We start from the raw sequence: 18,697 nt of genomic DNA on the forward strand, positions 1-18,697 counted from the left end.
AAGTATGAATCCCAGGTAGCAAAGCATTCTGGCCCAGATTTGACATTTTGGAAGAGGAAGCAACGTCTTTAAGGCAGCACACAAGACTTGGACGAGATATCAAATGTATATGTGGGCCACGTAAGTTTGACCCACTTTTAAAATACATTTAAATTATTTTTGAGTAAAGAAAAAAAATTTACCAATCGGGCCGCTTTGAGAAAAAGCGTGGCCATAAAACAAATTGCTTAATGGGTTTATCAAAATAATTGCAGACCTGACACACTAACATATCTGGCCCAGTTCAGGCTCAGTTATGACTTATTAACTTGGTTGAGACTTGGCCCATGGTTCAAGTTTGTCCTTTGTCTGGAAGCCAGACTTGATCCAGTCATGTACCGTAATTCACTGCGGCATGTGGGTCAAGCAAAAGCTGATTGTGTGGGCCAGAGAAATTTTGCTATGTGGGATGTAGAGAAACTTTTAGAGGTGTGTGATGCAATTTAACTGTTTTATCCCGATTATTGTTTTTCATAATCAAGGAAACCAAAATCTTATTTTATTTAAATTAGTCGCACTCTCTTGGTTAACAGTATTAAACGGTGAACTAGTAGCGAATTTGACTTGGTGCACATGAAAGTTAAAAGTTGAATAGGATTACTTTAGTTTGAAGTCGATTAAATTATTGGTTGGGACATTTCAGTAATTAGTGGATACTGGTGGGGACACGTCCACTCCGCCCATACCAATTCCACCCCCTTGCGTTCATTTATTCATTTAATTTCTTTTCGGCCTTATGCCTTTATTAATCTGGGGTCACCATAACGGAATGAACCGCCAACGTATCCAGCATCTGTTTAATGCAGCGGATGCCCTTCCAGCCACCACCAATCACTTGGAAACATCCATACATACTCATACACTACACAGACAATTTTTTTAGCTTACCCAATTCACCTATAGCACATGTCATGGACTTGTGGGGGAAACCGGAGCACCCGGAGGAAACCCACGCGAACATGTGGAGAACATGCAAACTCCACATAGAAATGCAAACTGGTCCAGCTGGGACTCAATCTAGCTACCTTTTTGCTGCGAGGCGACAGTACTGCCTACTGCGCCAGTGCCACCATTGTTTTAACCAAATTGAATTGCAAACAGATTATAAAGCACAAGAGGTAACACTATAAAGTAACTCTCAATAGTTAATCTTGGTTAATGGATTAAATCAACAGTAGGAAAATGATTTAATTACACTGTTAATATTATTTAAAGAAGAATGATTGTGATTTTCAAACAGCTTACAAGTGTTTGTTATTATGCATTAAACTAACATCACTTAAGAGTAATAAAAGCTAGTTGTCATTGTGAGTTTAGTAATCAACTCTTATTAATTTTAAACACTACCTGACAAAAGTATTAGAGCTTACTGACTAAATCTGGTAATAAATAGCTTTAAAGTTTTACTATAGAGTTCTAATCCGTACATTAAAACTGATTAAAATTAATCCATTATGCAGTTCTAAATCACACATACAAAAACAACACGATTGCCTTCGTTTTTAAGGCTGAAATGAATTAAACGTGAGTCATTTTAAATAAAATTACATCAAACTAGCAGAACTGGGAACATAATTATCCTTTAATCCTGCTGTTTTATGTTACAATTAACATAAAAAAAAACATATGTTGTTTTGACATATTGCTCATGCAATCCTTTGCAGGGTGCACCATGGACATACTCATAAAACATACTAACTTCAATGACAAAGTGACTGACAAAGTTAAAACTGCACACACAAGGTTTAATGAAAGAGAGCCCTCGAAAGAGGAAGTGACAGGTTGTGCTTCGTGTTACATAGCAGTGTAAAAATAGCCAATAAGACAGCACTTGTATAGGATAGAGGACGTCATTATATCCAGAAACAAGTTTTCAACGTGAAACCGTCATCCATAAAAGCTTTGTACCTGTCTGTCTTTCTCTCTGTACAACAGATGTTAGTTAAAATAACTTATGAATTTACCATGCGTTGCAGCTCCGAGAGATGAGACCGCGATTAAATGATGGACTGCCAACCCACAAACCAACACACACATATGCATTAATTATTTGATCATAACCGTCTGTGACAGGTGATGAGGGTGAAAGTCTGTTGTGCAATATGGAGGAACACCCTCTTTATTCACATCAATAGCGTGTCTTTTGTGTTTATGTTAGAGTTTGTCTGAACTATATGCTGGAAATGAAGCGCAACCATACTGAGAGTGGACATAATGGTGCACTAGATGTGGAGATAGCTTTTGTCTGACATGTTTGATTCATGTAAAGTCGCTCTTTTTTGTAGATGAAGTCAATTTATGATGATATATTTTCTTGTTGCATTGTTCACTATTTTTGTACTCTGTATTTAACTGTAATATGACCTATATTTTACTGTTGCACACTAATGCAGTATGTTACTGTATTTTAAAGTTGCATTCTTAAAATTACTGTACACTTTACAGTAAAGTTAAAGCTAAAATTCTGTAGTCACATACAGCTGAAGTCAGAATTATTAGCCCCCCTTAGATTTTTTTTTCTTTTTTAAATATTTCCCAAATGATGTTTAACATGGTAAGGAAATTTTCACAGTATGTCTGATAATATTTTTTCTTCAGGAGAAAGTCTTATTTGTTTTAATTTGGCTACAATAAAAGCAATTATTAATTTTTTAACACCATTTTAAGGTCAAAATTATTCGCCCCCTTAAGCTATTTTGTTTTTCGATACAGAACTAACCATCATTATACATTGACTTGCCTAATTACCCTAACCTGCCTAGTTAACCTAATTAACCTAGTTAAGCCTTTAAATGTCACTTTAAGCTGTGTAAAAGTGTCTAAAAATATATCTAGTCAAATATTATTTACTGTCACCATGGCAAAGATAAAATAAATCCGTTTTTAAAGCTACACTGTAAATAAAAAAATCGTGTAAAATTCACAGTAAAAAACTAGCAGCTGTGATTACCAGAAGTCTACCATTAAAATATGGTAGAGATGTTTTCAGTTTACGGTATTATTAAGAGAACTGCAAAAGCCATTAAAATAAAGACTGATAAATATATATTTTTGCAGATAGCATTAAGAGAATGCAACGTGTTCTATTATTATGACCACCAGGCTAAAATGAAGTCAATACCTTTGAAACGTCATAAATTAAAATTTAATATAAATTTTAAATATAATTTCATGACACTAGTTTACTTATTCATTCAGTAACAACTGAGTATTTGAAAACACTTCCAGTTAGACCCTGTCTAAATCTGAAGGAGCTCTTGATTATACTAATAATACTATGCAATAATAATAATCAAAATAATATAAAGATTTAATAATCATGCAATTAAATTCTTAAATACGTCCATATAAATGCACACATATTCCTGTAGATCATATCATTGTGATAAAAAAAAACAAGAAAAAATGGTTTTAACAGTATGCATCTGCATAAAAAAATACAGCGGCTCACTTGAATTTTACCGTTGTTTTAAGAGTTAATACGGTAAAATAATGTAACTTTAGCAAAACAATAATGCAAAAAGAACCAAGTTTTTTAAAGTCAAAAGTCAAAGTCAGCTTTATTGTCAATTCAGCCACATGTACAGGACATATAAAGAATCGAAATTACGTTACTCCAAGTGCCTAACATATAATATTCATATAAAAAGCAGAGCTTTAAGAATAAGAAAATTTACAATATATACAATCGTACATAAAATGTGGTCTAAAATATACAAAAGGAATAAAAATTTGTAAACAATGCAATGACATTAAGGCCGTACTCACACTAGGTACAGTTGCCTCGAACCGGGCCAAAGCACGCTTGTCCCCCCTCCCGTCTCCCCCGACGGCCCGCGCTCACACCACAAATGGGCTTCGGCACGCTTACGTCATCGCTGCTGGGCTGTTCAGTGAGAAGCGCTCTCTAACTCAGCACAACAGTGGAGATTTCTCTAGTTATATCGTTTCAGTTGTTTGATATGCCGTCAAATATTTAGCCAAACAGTCCTTAGGGATGCGGGGACACGCAGTCAGATATTTCGCCGAACAGATCCGCCACTTTTGGCGCTCATAAACAATCATGAAGCCCTCGTGCTGCAGGAATGAGGAGGTCTGCTGAAGGCGCGCAGATGTCGTGAAGTGAGGAGTTTGCGTCTTTAATAAACAACGGCAGTTTGCGTTCACTGAACAGTAAGAATGATTAATTAATCCATATGAAACAGCCCCTTAAAAGTCATGTCTCTCTTTCAGTTTCGGGCTTTGACACGTTTTGCACCAAAAAGCCCAAGTGATCCGCACTCAGGCACACCTCTTCCAACCGGGCCAGGGCCGGTCAAGTGAACCGTGCTTGAGCCCGATTCAGCGCACTCACACTTCTTAAACGATCCGGGAAACGGGCCTGGGCACAGTACGGGTGGCATAGTGTGAGTAGGCCCTAAGGGTATATGTTTTCTGTATATTAACAGTACTTAACTGTTCGTTTAACTGAAATGTCATGTTTTGTAATTTACAGTTTTTATCTTTGATCTTTTACAATCGTTTACCATGAAAACTACTGCCATTTTTTTACAGTGTATTATGTTTAGAAATGTGTTGAAAAAATCTTCTTTCCCTTAAACAGAAATTGAGGAAAAAAATAAACAGCGGGGCTAATAATTCAGGCGAGCTAATAAATCTGACTTAAACTGTACGTGCAAAAATAAAATACTCTCATTTATTTGTATTTATCTGTACTGGGTGAAGCAGATATGCAGTTGAAACATGGCTAAAAGTTTTTCCTCTGGAAGGAACTGGCGACTGAATGAATCACAAATTGCTTTGGCCAAGCAGTGGGACTAACCACATGATGGAATTTCATTCAGACCCAAAAGCATCCGTCTTGTGAATTAATTAGAGATGCTAATTCAGTAGCAGTCGGCAAGACATCAGCAGGGAGAGGAATGCTGCATGCTAAAATACTGACTCATGATAAGGAAGAATTCTTCACTTTTCTTGTTTCCAAATGCTGCAATGAACAAGGCAAGAGATCAGAGGTTTATGGAGAAAACTTGTGGATCTTGGATCTAAAAGCTTGTTGAGTCCGGTTTAAACAGCAGATTAAAAGCATAAATATTTCCATGACCCACATTTTATCCTGAGATAAATGCACTGTTCCTTGTTGGAGAGGTATTGCGTGTGTATGTGTGTGTGTGTGTGTGTGTGTGTGTTTGGGGGGGTGGGGTCCTATGACAACATGTCAGCCCACATCACACTCCAAAGTGGCACAAAGGTAAAGGAATGCTCAGCCGCCCTGGGAAAATGTGTAGAAGCATGAAATTACCTTGATCCAAAGATTCCTGCTGCATACCGGTTCTGCATACCTACTGCTAGCTGAGCACAGACAGAGACAGACTGTCTCGTCGGAGGCAGGTTAACGTTGACATTACTTTTTGGATTTATTGAATCAACAATTGGCAAATTTGAATGGATGTGCTGCGCGAGGATGCTTTAAAGGAAGAAATCTAAAAAGCGAGACAGACACCGTGTGGATTATGCCGTGTGGATTATACAGCTCAATAGAGAGACAGACTAATAAGCTGATTCAAATGGCTACTAGTGTGTATATGATTAGATTGTTCATTGTTCATGCACAGACCTGGCTTCTTACAAGAAATATATCAAATACGGGATGACATGTATAGCTTTGCAGAGCACATGGAGTTAAATGGATTTGCATTTTTTTTAAAAATAAAAACATCCTGTGCTCAGAAATATATTAGCATAGCATAAAATCAGCATTAGCATACAGATTAAAAAAATCTAAATAAGACAACAGTTATTCTTTATAATGTTCAACAGGTTACATTATTATGAGTTTATCAGTAAGTCGTTGAATTATTCACTCAACCGATTTAATGGTGATATAATTAGTGATTAATTCAGATTAATTCAACATAGGCTCAGTCTGAAAACATATGTAGATTTCTGGAGATCACAAATTATGTAATCAGAGGTAAGTATGGTTGCATTTTATCTTTAAAATGAACAACTACAAGCTTACTAGCTGACCGCTTACCTCCATTTGGACTGCATTCCCGCTGTTACCAGTTTGTTTGGTAGCTCGCCGCGTGCGTTAGCGCAGGGGTTCCCAAACTTTTCCGCCTGCGACCCCCAAAACGACAAATCCGGTGACTCGCGACCCCCAGTATCTTCTGAGGTGGTCATAAATACAGAAATTGTGCATGCAATGGCGCACATACACACCAATAGACCCATGTCTATTCTTTGTTTAATTATTTTAATGAGAATCTTGTCTGGTGAAGAACGGTTCCAGAAAGCAGGTAAAACAAAAACAGAAGTTAAAAATAAAAATAAACAAATAAATAACAGGGTGAGAATGTGGTAAAATATGAAAACGTGGTAAAAATCAGGCCAGGGCTTTTATTTTTCTGGTGAATTTTTCTTTTTCTGCTTTTTAAAACTGTCGTTTGGGTTTAGGGAAGTGGGAGGGTGGGTCAATCGGTGCTTATGAAAACACTGTTGGTTGGGTTTAAGAAGGAGGGTGGGTCAGTCGATCGGTCAGTCATTCAGTCAGTCAGTCGACCGCAGCATCTGGTGGATTTACGCAAAAAGAGCAGGCAAATGGAACTCGCAAGAGATATTTGAGACCTGAAAAAGCGTGAAGAGTTTATAAGAGTAAAAAGCCAACACAAGTGTGCACTCGCGGATTTGCGAAAATAAAAACTGAAAAAAAACATACCTCCGGAGATGTTTTTGGATGAGCTTGGATTGGATTTATTGACTCAAATTGTTTATTTATACAAAGTGATTCACATTATTGATTCTTAAGCAAGGGTCGCCGCAGCATGAATTGCCCATACTGATTCAACAAAGATTAAAGCATACGTCTGTTTATGAGTGAGTCACTGAATTATTCACTGTACTGATTTATGCAACCCAGCCTTATTCTGGAAACGTAGCCCCACGGAAGTTTCTGGAGACTGCTAAATACGTCCCGGGAGGTACGTATTTGTGCAGTTTTTGTTTTTGCAAATCTGCGAGAGGCCACTGTGTGCACTTTTTCACATCTCGAACGCCTCTTGCAAGTGCCGTTCGCGCCCGCGTTGTTCTCACGTAAAGCCGTCGGAGTCCGCTGTTGAGCGACCATCTGTCCGACTGACTGACTGAATGATTGACTGGGCAGCCAGCCATTCGGCCGACCCACCCTCCTCCTCCTTCCCTAAACCCAAGCAACGATTTACAAAAGCCGTCCAGAAAAATAAAAGCCCTCATCTGATTTTGACCGATTTTTCTGATTTCACCGCATTCTCGCCCCGGTATGAACTCGTTCGCTTTTTTTTTGGATTCTGTTTTTTGTCTTACCTGATTTCTGAAACCGCTCTTCCCTGGACTCGAACCCGGTCCCGATCCGAGCCAACCGGACAAACTAGTTTGCAGCCGGAAAGCCCTCCACACGGAGGTGAGCCGTCAGCCGGTCGAGCACGAAGAGGAGCGGCCAATGCAGCCATACGTACCTTCAACCACGTAAATCGCGGTCTCCAGAAACGTCCGCGGGGCTTCAAAGAACTTTAAAGTTCTGTTATATATGAGGGAAACCGTTGATTTAAGTAAACAATGAAAACAATGTTAAGGGACATTAGGGAGTTTCTGTGTTTGGGGATGATGCTCATGGGATAAAACCACACCGGGATGCCATCTGGAGTATGGATGGACTTATACAAGCCTATATTGGCTTATGCTTCAGATAAGAGAGAGAGAGAGAGAGAGAAAGAGAGAGAGAGAGAGAGAGAGAGAGAGAGAGAGAGAGAGAGAGAGAATGCAACAGGGTGGGGTGTCCAGTATAAAGGGAAGCCTGGCTTCAGTCACAAGCAAAGAGTCACATAGGCTGGATTTCTGGAGAGTGAGATCACATCCTCAATCACATCTCCAAACAGAGGAAGATCAGTAAAAACTCATGCATGTTATGAGAAAACACTACAATACGGACGACACGGCACTTCTGTGTGTACATTTGCCATCTGTCTTTTTCTAAATGCACTCTTCATGTCTTAAGTGTTCACTTTCCAGCCAGACCAAACAAATAATAAATGAACTAAACTATCCAGCGAGCAGGGAAAGTTCCGCTATCACTTTATTTTGATGGTCCCACATTTTGTAGACTATAATACGGTGGCCGAGAGAGCTTAACGTGCTGCAATTTAAGAAAACGTGCAACACGCCAGAATATTACGAAAAGATCTTCATCCGTTTGACAGCACACATTCTGCAAATCACAGCGCTGTGAAGTAACAAATTACAAACACTCAAATTACTGTAATTGAGTAGTTTTTCTCAGAAATTGTAATTCACTAAGTAGTATTAAAACATCTACTTTTAATTTCCTGTGAGTGTATTTTTACTGCTGTATTGGTACTTTTTCTTCACAACTTTCCTTCAACCTGCAGTTACTACTTTATTTTTTCTTGTCTATTGGGGATTAGAAAAATTACTCCTGTGATTCCTGTCCAATCAAATCGCACATAGAAGGTAAATTGCATCACAATGAACAACCTCAAGACATGTGTGCTTCATAATTGTAGCAAACTGTTTGGAAGCATTAAAAGTGTCCAAGAAGATCTCCAAAATCTTCACACACATTGACCCGGAGACTGTTTAGATGCATGTCACTGATGTGAAGATGATGGATGTTTACTGTATGACGACCGAAAAGGCCTTAAACACCCAGCAGGCACGACGCCAACATGACATCAGATTGACATTGTACCCCAACGTCATTGGGATGTTGGGTTTTGTTTGGAAACAAAAATCGGATTGATGTCACAGCTTGATGTTGTGTGGATGTTACCACTATGACATCTGTCAGACATTGGATATTGGTTGCCATACCTGATAAATAAATGTCAGTATTTGACGTTGGTCTAAGATGTTGGCTCAACATTGGATTTTGGTAACTTTCTAACAACCTAAAATCAACCAAATCAAAAATCATAATGGACATTAAAATAATGTTTTCCTTAGATGCTGGCTAGACATAAAATTTTGGTAACCTGACGTCACAACCTAAATCTAACCTAATATTAATGTCTTATGACGTGGTGTGCAATAACTGAATACACTATAGAATGTTACGTTTACACACATCCACAAATTACATGTAAATGCACCAGCTTTTAACAGCGAAACTACGCCATACCTGCCAACAATTGTATCTGAAAACCCAGAAGACTTGGGTGGGGGCTCGGGGGGACTCGCAAACTGAAGAGTGGGGTCCCTGGTCTGTATTACCAAGGTCAGTAATTCGGAGACTGTACCAAAAAGCTAAGGAGGGGGGTGGCTGAAATTCTGTGAGTTTTCCAGGAGACAGTACAAAATGTGAAATGGGTCTGAAATACGGGAGACTCCCGGGAAAAACGGCACTACTCACTATTCTTGAGTACTTTTGAAATGTCTACTTTTTACTCATTCTTTAAGTAATATTTACAACAGATACTTTTACTTTACTTGCACTACATTTTTAGGCAAGTGATGGAACTTTTAACTAAGTATGATTTTACAGAACTCTTTGCATCACTAGCAAATCGTTAAAAATGCAAACACATTAAAAAACAAAAAAAAAACACCTTGCTTTTTCTCACAACAAAAAAAGAACAGAACACAACGGAGATGTTGGGCCTCCACGTGGATGGCTTTTCTGCTGTTTCCAGCTTCCTAAGTGGCTCGCCGTGTACATCACCGGACTTGAGACGCATTGCACAGTTGACCGCAACAATATAGTACAGCCAAGAAGAGTTTCAGAAAGCAGGTGAAACAAAAACAAAAGGCAAAAGATAAAATAAACAAGTAAATAACAGGGTGAGAATGTGGTAAAATCTGAAAATGTGGTAAAAATCAGGGCAGGGCTTTTCTTTTTCTGGATTACTTTTAAATACACTATCAAATGGGTTTAAGGAAGTGGTTGGAGGTGTTGATCGGTCAGTCAGTCAGTCAGTCAACAGTGACCTCTGGTGGATTTATGCAAGAACAACAGACACGGATGGTGGTCGTGAGAGAAATTTGAGATCTCAGAAAGCATACACAGCAGCCTCAGGTGGATTAGCGAACAAAAACTGTAGAAAAACAAACCTCCTGGGACATATTGCGCACTCTCCAGAAATGTATATAGGGGTACATATCCATAATGAGCCTGGGTTGGTTTTTTTGGAAGGACAACTTAATTGTTTTGTGTTCAATCCACTTACGTGTAAAAAAAACACCATCGCTTCACAGCAAGAAGGTCTCTGGTTCGGGTCCCAGTTAGGCCAGTTGTCATTTCTCTGTGGAGTTTGCAAGTTTTCCCAGTGTTGGTGTGGGTTTCCTCCGGGTGCCCCACAGTCCAAACACATGTGCTATAGGGGAATTGAAATAACTAAATTGGCCATAGTACTTGTGTATCCGGCATCCGGATACACACACAGGGCATCCACTGCATAAAACATATGGTGGAGTAGTTGGTGGTTCATTCCGCTGTGGCGATCCCTGATAACTAAGGGACTTAGCCGGAGGAATGCATGAATAATTTGTTTCAAATCATGTACTTGTGAATTGTTCTCTCATGCAAAGCTCCTGTTTAAAGCAGAGGCTGCACGGGTGTCCATGAAGGATACAGTACAGCTGGAAAGATTTGATTAGTCACAGACTTCAATGTGGGTGTGGTCCCATTGCTGCGAAGTAGTTGATTGGTCAATTGCACCACTTTGGAATTTAGCCTCACAATAAACAGCACTTGACTGAAGGACAAAAGGAAATGGCCAGGAAGAGGCTGACATTCAAACAGCAAGAGCGAAATCAGCAGTTGTTTTCTAAACAGCGCCCGCATCAAAGCAGACCTCTGATTAGTCACAGACATCAAGCAAGTCAATGCAAAACAGCGGAGGTTGATAGAGAGGCTAGATGTTTCTCAGTCCAGCTCTTTGTGTGGTGGTGGTGAGGAGGTTCATCCAGCCTGCTGCCACATAAAGGGCCCTCTGTGAGCCAGCGAGAGCTTCAGATGCTACAGTAATTCTTCTGATTGGCTTATTGCTTTATTGAATTGTACTGCAGAATCCCTGGACTGTGCTGACGGCAGCCGCAGAAACCAGAAGAAGCCGTCATCGCTGCCAGCTTCACATGAAAGCACAGCAGAGTTGATTCTGACTTACTTTCACCAAATAAGGAACGCTGTGTTACTTTTGAGCGTGTATGACAGCGTTACTCATGCATTAGAATGTGTCTTGTGCAGCTTTTGCGAGGAAGAAGTAATTACTAGCATGCATTTACTAAAAGCTGAAGGGAAAGCTCGTTCATTGGAACAATAGAGTAGTGTATGTGCCAAAAACAATGTCAGGCATATTTACACACTGCTGCTCCTTGCTCAAACTATTTATTTGAAATGAGCTGAATCAACACAATTGTTGAATGTTTGAGGGGGACAACCTAATTGTTTTATGTTCAATCTTCTTATATCTGTAAAAACAATTAGGTTAACTTAACTCATTTGTGTTGGGACAACATGAAGGAATTGTTTGTAACCCAGGACTATATATATATTCATTAATTTTCCTTTAGCTTAGTCCCTTTAGTAATCTGGGGTTGCCACAGCGGAATGAACCGCCAACTTAAATGTTTTACGCAGCGGATGCCCTTACAGGTGGGAAGCATCTACACACACTCATTTACACTCATATACTACGAACGATTTAGCCTACCCAGTTCGCTTATAGCGCATGTCTTTGGACTCTGGGGGAAACCGGAGCGCTCAAAGGAAACCCACATCTACACAGGGAGAACATGCAAACTCCACACAGAAATTCCAACTGACCCAACCGGGACTTGAACCAACGACTTTCTTTCTGTGAGGTGACAGTGCTAACCATGTTCAGACACGTTTCTCTCTTTAGTTCAGGTTTCTCCTACGAATAAAGTCATCTTGAGGGTAATACACTGACATTTCAAGTGTGTATATGGATTGAGAGCTCGCACATTCGTCACATTTTACATGTTGATTTCTGTCACCTGCCTGCATTCATTCCAGTTCATCTCTATGCTTTGTCAAAGATTGCCTTAATCTTTCATCCTATTTAAACATTCCTGCCTTATCAGCAGGAAATGGCATTACAAGAACAAGATCAGCAGAAGTTGGTGAGCACATCCTCAGCCTGTCAGCTCACTTTGATCCTTATTATATAAATCATTTGTTTTGCAGGGTAAAAACGAAAGGTCATGCACGGTAAAAATACCCATAAATAAGCAGTTTTCTCCTATTTTGTGATTCATGTTTTTATTTTTCCACATTTATTTATGCTTTTGAATTGCATTATGCGACCTTGATCTTTCTTCTAATAATTTTTAATTTTGAAAAGTGATTTTTAATAACATTTTTAATAGTTTAAAGTGATTATTGTCTGGTTGGTGTTCGATATTAGGCTACAAAAACCCTTGAAATAAACTGCCAGTGCGTTTTCTGTTATTACAGACTTATTTCTCTAGATAATAATAAACATTATATTATTTCAAACTACTAAAATATCAATAAAAGTCACTTTTTTAAGTGGTAGAGCTGAACTTTCAACAACAAAAGTCGACAGAGCAGAGATCAACATCCCATAATGCAATTCAAAACCATAAATAAACAGAAAAATCTTGTGAATCACAAATAAAAAATCAGGTCATTCATTCATTTTTCTTTGACTTAGTCACTAATTATCAGGGGTCGCCACAGCGGAATGAACCGCCAACTATTCCAGCATATGTTTTACGCAGCGGATGCCCTTCCAGCCGCAAACCATTACTGGAAAATACCCATACAAACTCATTCACATGCATACATACTGCGGCCAATTTAGTTCATCCAGTTTGCCTAGCACATGTGTCAAACTCCACACAGAAATGACAACTGGCTCAGCCAAGGCTCAAACCAGCGACCTTCCTCTCTGTTGAACCACTGAGCCACCGTGATCAGTTAATTAACAATAGTTTTTACACTGTGCACTACTAATCGTGTACCATAACCAGCAAAAAAGTCTCACTTCAAACGCTCATAAAACTGAAAAATAAGTGGTTTCCCACACGCCAGGAATAGATTTCCCATACTAAAATAGACAGATCTGATTTTCTCATGATTGAACAGAGCACGGAGCTTAAATGTTACTCTTCTCCACAGCATATTCATGTAATTTTCAGAAAAATCTGCATAAGCAGTGTGACTTCTGCAGAATAAAGCTGACGACTGTTTCCTAAGACTCATCAGATCCAAATAATGATTTCCCACACAGAGTTTATCTTCACAGATAGTCTAATAATAACCGATGCCCCTTTGGAAAATCTCTTTTGACCTTTCCTGCAGGTCAAGCCAGAGGAGGAACTTGACCCTTCCCAGCAAACCAGCGAGCAGTGATGCTCTTTCATTGTTAATAATATCATTACTAGTTGAAAGTCTGTGAAAAGCAGACTGCACTGAGCTTATCAGTCATATATGAAAAGGAAACAACAGCAAAATACAGCAAAAAAATTGAGATGCCCCTTATCCTGACAGAGATCTTTCCAGAGGAGCACCTCTCCAGGGATCAAATCCTCCCTTCGGTTCCACAAGTTCCACATCAGGAAATACATAATCATATTCACAACAAATATATACAGCGCTTGCAAATTAAATTCCGTTTTGTTTATTGGAAATCAGATCTCAATTATTGTCCTTCAGCTCAGTCCCTTTTTTATCAGGGATCGCCACAGCGGAATGAACCGCCAACTATTCCAGCATACGTTTTACATGAAAGCCCTTCCAGCCGCAACCCAGTACAACCCACACACGCTTATACACTACGACCAATTTAGTTAATCCAGTTCACTTATAGCAAGAAGGTCACTGGTTTGAGCCTCAGCTGTGCCAGTTGGCATTTCCGTGTGAAGTTTGCATGTTCTCTCCATGTTCATGTGGGTGCTCCGGTTTCCCCCTCAGTCCAAAGACATGTGCTGTAGGTGAATTGGGTAAGATAAATTGCTTGTGAATATGTGTGAATGAGTGTGTATGGATGTTGGAAGGGTGGTAAAGCATATGCTGGATAAGTTGGTGGTTCATTCCGCTGTGGCGACCTCAGATTAATAAAGGCACTATAAGCTGAAAAGAAAATGAACGAATGAATGGTTTGAACCAAAGTTGAATTATACTTTGAGTAATTTTTTTTAAAGTTAGTTCAAGTGTATTTTTTTAAGTGTAGATACCGATCAAGCAAGAGATGAACTGTGTGAATCAGGTAAAGAGCAAGTTTAATGTATAAACACACATTCATCATTACAGCGAACAAACCTGTCACAGTTATTTGCATCAACAACATTATATGCATGTGTGCATTACATTTCAGCAGCATCAGCATATTCACTCCCATTCAGAACTTGTCAGACAGACAATTTCTTTCTAGGATAAGGGTTAATCGTTTGACTGCAAATCCCACAATGGAAATGTGTTCACCGAATCATCGGTTTTACAGCCATTCGTGGAAATCTGAGGCATGATCGAAGAGACAGTTAGCAGAAGTTATCAATGGTAGCATCTAATATCAGCAGGAAACATTCTCAGAAATATTTCATCAGTAACATCATTACAGTGTTCATTCAAAGTCAAAAAAAAATTATTCTGTGATCAACCTGAAACCATGTGGACAAAACCAGGACCTCAAAACATCATGCAATTGGAAGTGTGCCTCACACAGGCTAGTGGGCTTGACAAACCACCTGTAAAAAACACACTCTTTCATCTCTCTGACACTCGCACCAGTTTTTACACATTTGCACAAGATGCTTTCTAACAATCACTCTAAATACCACCTAAAGAAACACTCTTCTCACTCTATAAACAACATTAGTCTACTCATGAACTTCTTATGGACATCCCATTATGCATTTACACTGAATAACAATAGAAAAGCGTTCTGTCAACATCAACACGAACACTTTAAACACTGGAGCTCATGAGTAGTTAGGGATGAGTTTAATAGTGATGTTCCCCTCCAAGTAAAGTCATGGCAGAATCATACATTGACAGCTCATGAGTTCATGTTGCTTACATTTCTCTTAAACTGAAATGTCAATTAATATTATTATTTTTTATATATATAATGATTTTTTAGGTGTTTTCACCTTTATTGGGATAAGACAGTGGAGATTTTACAGACGGGAAACAGAGATAGGGGAAAGATCGGCAAAGGACCTCAAGCCAGGAATCAAACTCAGGTCGCCATGAGCACCTTGGTGCTTTGTGTCGACGCACTCACCACTAGGCTATTGTCGTCAACTTAAATGTTAATTAATATATTAATTACAACATGTACTAACAAGTAATTAAGGTAGCCGTTATTCACACATGAACTCATGTCACTCATGTTTAAAGTTAGTTCATGATCCTTAATTTATCATTAATTCATAATACAGTAATGTATAGTTTACATTTGAACACATTATTATTGATGTACTGTTGTTGTAAAGTGTTAGCAACATTTTTAACAGGGTGCAAAATAATAAAACAGCCCCTTTCCTCATAAATGAGTATGTTTTTAAATCATTCTCTAAAACAAAATGACTATTCAGAGGACATCTTCACGCTTTTGTGAATGCTGTGTTTTATATTTAGGAGCAAATCTGCAAAGCTTATTTTGCTCTTTCCCATGGTAAACCGAATTACCTCACTGACCCATCAAATGTCCATCTGCTAAACAAACCCGCAGACGCAGATAGAAACTCTGGCTAATGTTGCTGCAGTGAGGTAATGTGGTGCCGCGATAGCACATTGATTCAGTACAGTCAAACATTAGCAGCTCTGTCAGAGTTACGCACGTCTCTTTCGGGCATGGTAATTATTTCAATCTCCGTTGACTGGCTTCATCACAGTGTTGGCATGCAAGACTAATCTTAAAGGGGGAAAAGCACACAGATGCCTTTCAGTCGCATTCTGACAGCTCTATAAAGACAAATGATCATCAAAACTCAGTTTAGACCTCAGTAATCCATCATGGAGATCATTCATGTCTGCAAAAAACATCCCTCGAAAGACTCTCGCTGTTCAAGCCAAAGATCTAAAAGGGATAGTTCATCCAAATATGAAGATCTGCTGTTCGTTTACTCGCCCTCAGTCTATCTGTGTAGATTTAGCAGATGGTTTTTAGATTCATCAAATGCAAGTAAATGGTTACTTGAACTTTGAGAGTCAAAAAATGCATACATGATCAACTATTAATACCTGCTGCATGCTCCTTGCAAAGCATATTTTATAAATGTCTGCGCCGATCTGCGTGCTGAGACTATTAAAAGTAATTATGTTGTAAACAATGGTCCTGCAAAGACTGTATTATTAGGAGCCATGGGTATTTTCGTATTGTGATGCAGTGCCTAAATAAATAGGCATTTCATTTAGAAAGATTGGGAAAAGGGTTTGGGAATAGGTATTACAACCTAACAGACTCCTTCTCACTATTTCTGTCAAAACTGACAGCTTAAGGGGCGTGGTTAGGTGTGTTAGCCACAACCAATACCTCAGACATACAGTTGAAGTCAGAATTATTAGCCCCCCTGTTTATTTTGTTCCCCAATTTCTGTTTGCCATGATGACAGTAAAAAATATTTGACTTGATATTTTTCAAGACATTTCTATACAGCTTAAAGTGACATTTAAAGGCTTAACTAGGTTAATTAGGTGAACTAGGCAGGTTAGGGTAATTAGGCAAGTTATTGTATAACGATGGTAAACTCAGAAAAATCTAAATCGAAAAATATATAGTTTAAAGAGGTTAATAATTTTGTCCGTGAAATGGTGTCTAAAAAATTAAAAACTGCTTTTATTCTAGCCGAAATAAAACAAATAAGACTTTCTCCAGAAGAAAAAATATTATCAGACATACTGTGGAAATTTCCTTGCTCTGTTAAACATCATTTAGAAAAAAAATAAAAATCAATGGGGGGCTAATAATTCTGACTTCAACTGTATATGATCTGACTGATTTATCTAATTTAATTTCAGATTTCAGTTTTAGATTACAAGGACAATCTTTTTTTGTTTGTTTGTTTGTCTGAATGACCTGCACAATTGTTCATCACAAAGCAATGTGGTGCCAAAGCAATGTGAGCCAACAAAATCATAGTTTTGATTTTTATTTGTACTCTAAAGTGACCTGACCTGCAGTTTCAGTTAAAAATGATCAAACAAAAGTTTTGGATGACCTGCTGAGGATATACAATTTTTTAAAAAACATGATTTCAAATACTGTAGTAATGTACAGTAAATATTAAAGAGTTTTTAAACCATACTATAGGCGGTTCATTCCACTGTGGCGACCCAAGATTAATAAAGGGACTTAAGCCAAAAAGAAAATGAATGAATGAATGAACCATACTATAGTGAAGTACTTGAATTAATCCGTTGTGGTGATTCCCAGCGTTGGGTTGCAGCTGGAAGGGCATCCGCTGCGTAAAACATATGCTGGATAAGTTGGCGATTCATTCCGCTGTGATTAATAAAGGGACTAAGCTGAAAGGAAAATAAATGAATGGTGATTTTATAGATGCGGTTGTAACAACAACTATAGCAATATAAACAAATTCACCAACTCTAGTTTTCTACAACTATAGCGTATATTACAGTATAAGACAATACACCACAGATTGCTGTAGTGAAAAATATGACTGTAGCATATCACACCACAGTATGTTTACACTTTAAAAATACTATAAACACTACTATATACCCAGCCTGATCTCACGAGAAAACGTAAGTATTTTACGTTTTGCCAGTTTAGTGGCTAATTCGTACGAATTCGTACGAGTTCAGTCGTACGAAATGGTACGATTTTTAAAAGGAGGCGTGGCACCTGACCCCACCCCTAACCCCAACCGTCATTGGGGGATGAGCAAATCGTACTAAATTGTACGAATTAGATCGTACGAATTCATACGAATTAGCCACTAAATGAAAAAGTTACGAATTACCGTGAGATTGTGTTGATATACCTCACAGCAAGAAGGTCGCTGGTTCGAGTCACTGCTGGGCAAGGCATTTGGAGTTTGCATGTTCTCCCTGTGTTGGTGTGGGTTTCCTCCAGGTGCTCTGGTTTCCCCCTACAGTCCAAACACATACACTAGGTATGGGGGATTCCCAGAACTGGGTTGCAGCTGGAAGGGCATCCGCTGCATAAAACAATAGTTGGCGGTTCATTCCGCCATAAAGCCGAAGGAAAAAGAATGAATGACTGAATGAGTGTACACTGCATCAAGTCAATACAACAAATATTGTTGTGTTGCTTTAACTTATTCAACTTTAACTAAATAGTTTAAGTTATGCAATGTTTAACTTAACATTTTCAGTTAGTTTGATCGATGTAAGAAGACTACAAATATCAATTTAATTCATCTAAATAATTTAATGCAGCATTAGTTTTCACAGTGCAGTCTGCTGTAAAATTAGCAAGAAAATAGCATAATATACATCAAAATACACTTCACTACAGCATACTTCTATATTATTTACTGTAAATCACTTCACTATTTTTTCATGTGGGTGAGCTATCTCTTAAGGGTTAAATAAGTCTATTTTTAAAAGCATCAGCTTCTGATTGTGAAATTAGCGTTTGGCTGCTGATCAATTGAAGCAGCTAGACCTTCGCACACAAACAAAAGC

At 38.5% G+C, this 18,697-nt stretch overlaps 1 long non-coding RNA gene across 6 annotated transcripts in view; it reads left to right on the plus strand.

Annotated features, from left to right (window-relative positions):
* Positions 1 to 18,697, plus strand: part of LOC141381568 (uncharacterized) — a 51,828-nt gene that overhangs the window by 32,153 nt on the left and 978 nt on the right. Inside the window, exon 5 of one of the 6 annotated variants that reach the window (XR_012401794.1) lies at positions 2,016 to 2,937. The exons of 3 other annotated variants lie outside the window; for them this stretch is intronic. This is a non-coding gene — a long non-coding RNA (uncharacterized lncRNA). Of the gene's footprint in view, positions 1 to 2,015; positions 3,427 to 18,697 lie in introns of those variants that run through there. 2 more of the 6 variants (XR_012401792.1, XR_012401793.1) reach the window with 2 other exon arrangements.

The sequence above is a fragment of the Danio rerio genome, chromosome 4 (assembly GCF_049306965.1).
Source record: "Danio rerio strain Tuebingen ecotype United States chromosome 4, GRCz12tu, whole genome shotgun sequence".
NCBI classification, from domain to species: Eukaryota; Metazoa; Chordata; class Actinopteri; order Cypriniformes; family Danionidae; genus Danio; species Danio rerio.